This window comes from Quercus lobata, chromosome 2, assembly GCF_001633185.2.
Source record: "Quercus lobata isolate SW786 chromosome 2, ValleyOak3.0 Primary Assembly, whole genome shotgun sequence".
NCBI lineage: Eukaryota > Viridiplantae > Streptophyta > Magnoliopsida > Fagales > Fagaceae > Quercus > Quercus lobata.
In genome coordinates this window covers 12,427,591-12,433,794 of record NC_044905.1, presented here as the reverse complement: position 1 = coordinate 12,433,794, position 6,204 = coordinate 12,427,591, and the positions used below count along the sequence as shown (strand labels likewise).

Below are 6,204 nucleotides of genomic sequence, written 5' to 3'. Positions count from 1 at the left end.
AATCTCATTATAGAAGGACTATCGAGATTATTATGCACTAACCATCATGGTCCAACAATGTACCTATGTTTAATTTTAAATGCATCCATACGTTACGTGTTAGTATTTATAATATTCAGAAAGAACATAACCAACCATAAAATCATTTTTATCGTAATAGCAATTCATGTAACAAATATTATATTCACTAATAAACAACTTCAGTAAATAGATTCATTAATGAAGAAGTTCATTAACATGTCATTATTTTTATAACTCTATACTAATGCATGGATTCATTTATCGTTTATATCCTGAATCACTATAATGACAACACCTCTTATAGGAGGCCAAGTTCTTGGCAATGACACGATAGATTTATTAAAGCCAATGCTCAATGTGCATGAATCTCATTATGGAAGGACTGCTGAGATTATTATGCACTAATCATCATGGTCCAACAATGTACCTATAAGGGCTACATCATGATGGACATGTTCAAGTCACCTTTCATATAGTCTAAAGCAATTTTAACTTACACCTTCTTTCCATCATGGTCCAACAATGTACCTATAAAAATCAGCTATATCATGATGGATATGGTTAAGTCTAGGACTATAATGAAATCATTCATAATCTTAGCCTTCTAAATCAAGTAGACATATTTCAATATACCAATATTTTACATCATAAAAATATTGCATAATTTTACAAGAAATTTTGAGTATTTATTTATTGATAATAAAGACATCATAAAATATCATGTTGAGCCACATTATTCTAACAATTATGCGTGTGGCCATAGGGGTGCTTGTGAAACGTCATATTTTGTGTTTGTAGCTTTCATTATACGATGTTGATGGAGAAATTTTTATGTGAGAATATGTATATGTGAATGTGTTTTTATAAACTTGAGATGAGTCATGTTGTGAGAGCAACCTAATGTCTCTTCTAAGCCTTTCTCTCTAAAAATTTCTTTAGCACCTTATGACTCTCAATTTTTTAATAACTCTACAGTTACAGACATTGTAACTATAGAATTAGAATCCTTCAATTTGGTGGTGGTGGTTTTTGGGGGGGGGGGGGGGGGGGGGGGTGTGTGGGGGTTGGGGGGTGGAGATGTTATTCTATAAAGGGATAATGTATTAAAAAGCTTAATTTCTACTCCACTATTTTCTTCCAGAAGTTCTGATTATTTTAATCCTCGACGTGTTAAAATTTGTTTTTGAGCTAATAAATACGCCAAAACTCAAATTTGGTGGGAATTAGGACGTGAGTGCAAATTGGCACCCATGCCTTTGTGATGAGGAGTCGATTGACAGTTGTGTTATGGGATTATATTTTGGCTTTATGCTCGTTTGTTGGTGGGTTTTGCTCAGCTTTCTGACTTGCTTGAGGATAATTACAAATTTTAAAGGTATTTTAAAGCCACCAAATATTCATGACAGTTATAATGATCCTATCTATTGATCTCTAACTTTTCCTCTTCTTTTCGAAGAGAAAATATCAAAAATCAAAATTTGGGTTTTTATCTCACGATTTTTATTATTTATTCTTAATTACATTATTGTCTTAAAAAATAAACCAATAGAATTTTTGACATGAAATTGATTCTAATTAATCTAGTTATGGACTAATCAAAATTAACCACTCATAATCACATTGTTTGTGCCTTGATGTGCCAGAATACATATTAATGGTTAAATATTGACGTGTCAGAATGCATACAAAATCAATCATACTAGCCCTCTAAATCATGCATATTGGATTCTTAAGGAATTCATATGAGTTTTTATAATTTTCAATTAAAGATACAGGTCATCTAAAACCAGTTTATACCTTCATCAATTAATGCATCAGTATTTATCTATATCATTTTTAAAGTAATTAAGGAGACTTATAGAATATGCAATAAGATTAAAGTTTTGAATAAATGAAACACGAATCCGTTGTCGTCCAGCGGTTAGGATATCTGGCTTTCACCCAGGAGACCCGGGTTCGATTCCCGGCAACGGAATATTTTTGTATTTTTTTAAAACCCTGACATATTACTTTACTTTGTTTCTGTCTTTAACTTTTGTCGCGTGTACCTGTGACTGTGAGGTCTCACCACCTCCAACAGCTCATTTATTTCTTTGCTTGGTTTTTCATCCTTCCCAATGCCTGTACAGTTGTACCCCATTTTTCACTCTCTCCAATAAAAGTAAAACAGTCTATGTCCATTATTAATTCTTGAAACGACATCTTGTAAAACAGTCCATCTATCCATGTCCATTATTCATCTTATTTTTTGTATTTTACATTTTACTTTATATTTTACAAAATAAAATTATCATACATTTTTTTTATATAATAATTAAAAAAAAAAAAAATCACATAGCATATTTAACCAGATATTGGAACTATTAATAGAGTGAGATTTTGTAAAAATTTTTATTTCACTTGACACATTTGTTGTGCTCCAACTTTTGATTAAGTTATTTTAACCCAGCAAGTTCACCTTTTGTTTTATGGGTTTTCAATTTAGGCACTACAGGCTTATATACTACTGGTCTTTCGTTCAATCCATGTTTATGGGCTATACAAATTTCTTCCTGTTAAACGTACATTACTCTTGCCACTTCTCGTGATAAGATAGTTTTGAGTTGCTGAAGTCTGATTGGTACGTGTGTTTAAACAATAATTTTTAGTTTTTTTAAAAATATGTGTGGGTGAAAAAGTATGTGAAAATACATGTAATATTGTTTAAAAACTGAAAACATATGTTTAAAGGGAAATGTTAACGAATGTCTTTAGGGTACTGGTTAAGAATCCAATTAAAGAAAGTTTTGACATCATTTTAATGGAAAATGAAAAAAGCTGTCAAAACATTAATTGTTTTTTTTTTCTTTTCTTTTTTTCATAAAAACTTTATTTAACTGAATTCTTAACTAGTGCCTTAAGAGCACTCGTTAGCATAACTCATATTTAAATACATGTACCAAACGACCTGCACATTTCTTGTGCTCTAACTTTTCCCTATGCCATTCTAGTGGGTTTTCAACCCAACAATTTTTTATTTTACTTTTTAAGCTCCAATTAGTGCCTAGATTATCCTGATGGGTTTTTAGTCTAACAAGCTAGCCCTAAATTTTGCTTAGACAAGCTTAATGGGTTTTCAACCAGTCTTGATAGCGTTAAGTGCCTTTCCAATTGTGCTTGAACTTGCCCATTGGGTTGAATACTGGTGCTCTCAGTTCCTTCAAACTAGGTCTCCTTGATATTTTTTGGTTTGACCTTTTTATTAAGGATGAATTTGGAATTTTAGCTCCCTCCTTTCTCTCTTTCTGAAGATAGAGTTATTGTGCATGCCATTCCTTGGACATGGTAGAGTGCTATTAGCCTCCTTTCATGATGAGGGTCAGTTCATCAAATATCTTTTGGGCTGATTCTACTCCGGGAATATAGGCCTTAAGGATGATTCTCAAGGATTGGACTTCCAATAACTTGCATCAAATGAAGTAATAAGAAAAATAAAAGAAAATCTTATTTTCATTCCATCTCTCACATGACATATACATTACAATCATGCATTGCTATCACATCAAGTTCAGAGAATTCATAAAAAATAATGATGTTTTTGTCAAAAACTAAATATTATTGACAACAGGTGAGTAAAAAAATGGAAAATGAGATGAGTGAATGTAAGAGCATTAACATAGAAAAATTTCAATTTTACTCTATTTTATTATTTTAAAAAGTTATTTTATCATTATATCATACCATTTTACAATATTTTTAACAGCTCAAAACTCTATTTTTATTAAAATATTATTTTTTAATCTTTATTTATTATTTCTTTCTAACTGTCACTTTTTTTCGGCTTACCTATGATTCCAACGGTCACATTTTGCGGGGGCTTTCAACAGTCATGCATTTTTTCCAACAGTGATTTTGAGAAAAAAAGTGAACCTAATACCTAGCAAACTTTGCAGATATATTTCTAGTAATACACTAATACCAAGCAAACAAAATATATTTCGGTATTCATTAGATGGAAAGAATTAATGAACCTAGTGAACCTCACAGCAAACTTTGCAGGATTCCATCTTATTAGCAAGATATATTTCAGCTGCAAAGTTTGCTTTAGGTTCTAATTTAACCTGCAACAACCATAATTACCAATGGAGACTGATAACTAATTCTGATGTGAGTAAAACTATAAAAATTATAACAGCAAAATATTGGGAAGGTATCACAGCCTTTGTAACAAAACAAAACACACTAAGGCCAAGGTAAGGTTCTCATGCATCTCAAACTGGACAACTCTTTCAAAATAACCCCATTTTCAAACGCTGAAAAATAAGTTATATATCAAACGGGCACATATATAAAGTTATAGCACACATTGTAGAAAGTGATCTGGGGCTTAGGGACATAGATGTAGAAAGTGATGCTCAGGTAGTGGTGGGCGCTGTTGCTGGAAATGATCCAGGCCCGTGTTCAATCCAGAAAGTAGTTGAAGGCGTTAAGTGTTGGCTAAAAGGATTCAAGTCCTGGAGTTGTGTTCATGTGCGTAGACATTGTAACAGGGCAGCCCACATATTGGCTAGGGAGGCTTTTAATGTTACGGGTAGTGTTGTCTGGGTAGAAGATACCCCTACTGTTATTGAAAACCAGATTCAAATTGATGTAACCGTTATGGACAGTTTGTCCTAAGGAATGAAAGTTATGTTTCACTATCAAAAAAAAAAGCACACATACTAAATGGTATTTAGAATCAAATATGTCAATAAACATTCAAACATCACAACTGAATAATGACAATAAAAAACCCCTCTTCTCTTTCACTTGAAAATTGTGCTAAAAAACAGACTGCCAACAATCAAAGTTGAGGCATATGTTCTGGTATAACAGTGCAACATAAGACAAATATTTCTACCAAACTAACGAGATTAGAAAAGCAATAACATTGAAGTATGCCATGTTTAACAGTCGGCAATAGTTACTTCCACCTCCACACCAGGCTCAATCGTAATGGAGGTAATCTGCTTAACAACATCTGGGGAGCTAAACAGGTCGATAACACGCTTGTGGATACGAGGTTCAAATCTATCCCACGTGTTGGTACCTACAAACCAGAAACGAAAAGAATTCACAATAATATTCATATAAGGAAATGAACAACACAAAAACATCTTTCATAATAGATACATTTCTAATAACACCTAGCAAACAGGATTCCATCTACTCTTCAGATTTATTATGCATGTGCACAACATATCAGGCCTACAACCATTAAATTGTTCATTTAATTCATTCAGGCAACAATGAAACAAGGTATAGCATGATCAAAACGCAATAACCCAAATTTTCGTCCAAAATTTTTCACCCTTTTGTTTAGTATCATGCACAGCATCCATGCCAATGTTAAGCCATGAAGAGATGAGGAGGAGGTCTTCATCTACACTGAAGTTGCTACCACGTTTAGAGGTGACAATTTCAACTTCCAGTAAAGACTGGATAGGCATTGAAAGATTTTGAGACTCACTTAAAAATGGTTCATAAAATCGGAATCCGCTTGTAAGAAATTACCATATTGTTCATAGTCTTCTTGCCTAACCATCCCTTTTAAATAGGGAACTTGAAACAATTAGTGTATGAAATCAATTCTTATTTGTATCTTTACAATCAGTATAAGCTAATCATAATAAATGAACATATTGAAAAAGGCTTTAGAAAGAAAATAAAAATTATATGACTTAATTTTCTAGGTATAATCTAAAATGAAATTGTAAGGACATAGCTTGAGTCCTCGGTCCAAAAGATATATGGACCTTGGCCCAAAAGCCTCAAAACAATGAATTTGTAGAGAATGAGTTGAAAATCTAGGTTCTAATGAGTTGGATAGTTATTATCGTAGATTCAAATGACAACAAAGTAAGAACAGGTAGCTTATATTTAAAGAAGGTCGCCCTCGGCCCTGTCCGAGGAGATCAGTTCTTGCTTGTCTTCTGGATTAGGTTACCAGTCCAGTCCATATTGCTACCGTCCTTTCTTTCTCCATCTTTTTGGGCCCCCTTCCTATCAGGGTCACTCCTTTATTTTATACTATCCTCTTCTTCCTCTTTCCACCTTCCACGTGTAGATTCAGATTGGTAACTCTGATACTTGTCCCATCAGCCCCTCCCTAAAGTCTTTGGGAGTAATTGTAAGGCTGAAAAGCATGGTTCTGTTAGCTGCAGA

The 6,204-nt window shown here is 33.1% G+C and overlaps 1 non-coding gene across 1 annotated transcript; it reads left to right on the top strand.

The window, feature by feature from the left end:
- The first annotated feature begins 1,924 nt into the window (after positions 1-1,924).
- TRNAE-UUC lies at positions 1,925-1,996 on the top strand. The gene has a single exon. It is a non-coding gene; the product is annotated as a tRNA-Glu (tRNA).
- Positions 1,997-6,204: the final 4,208 nt, after the last annotated feature.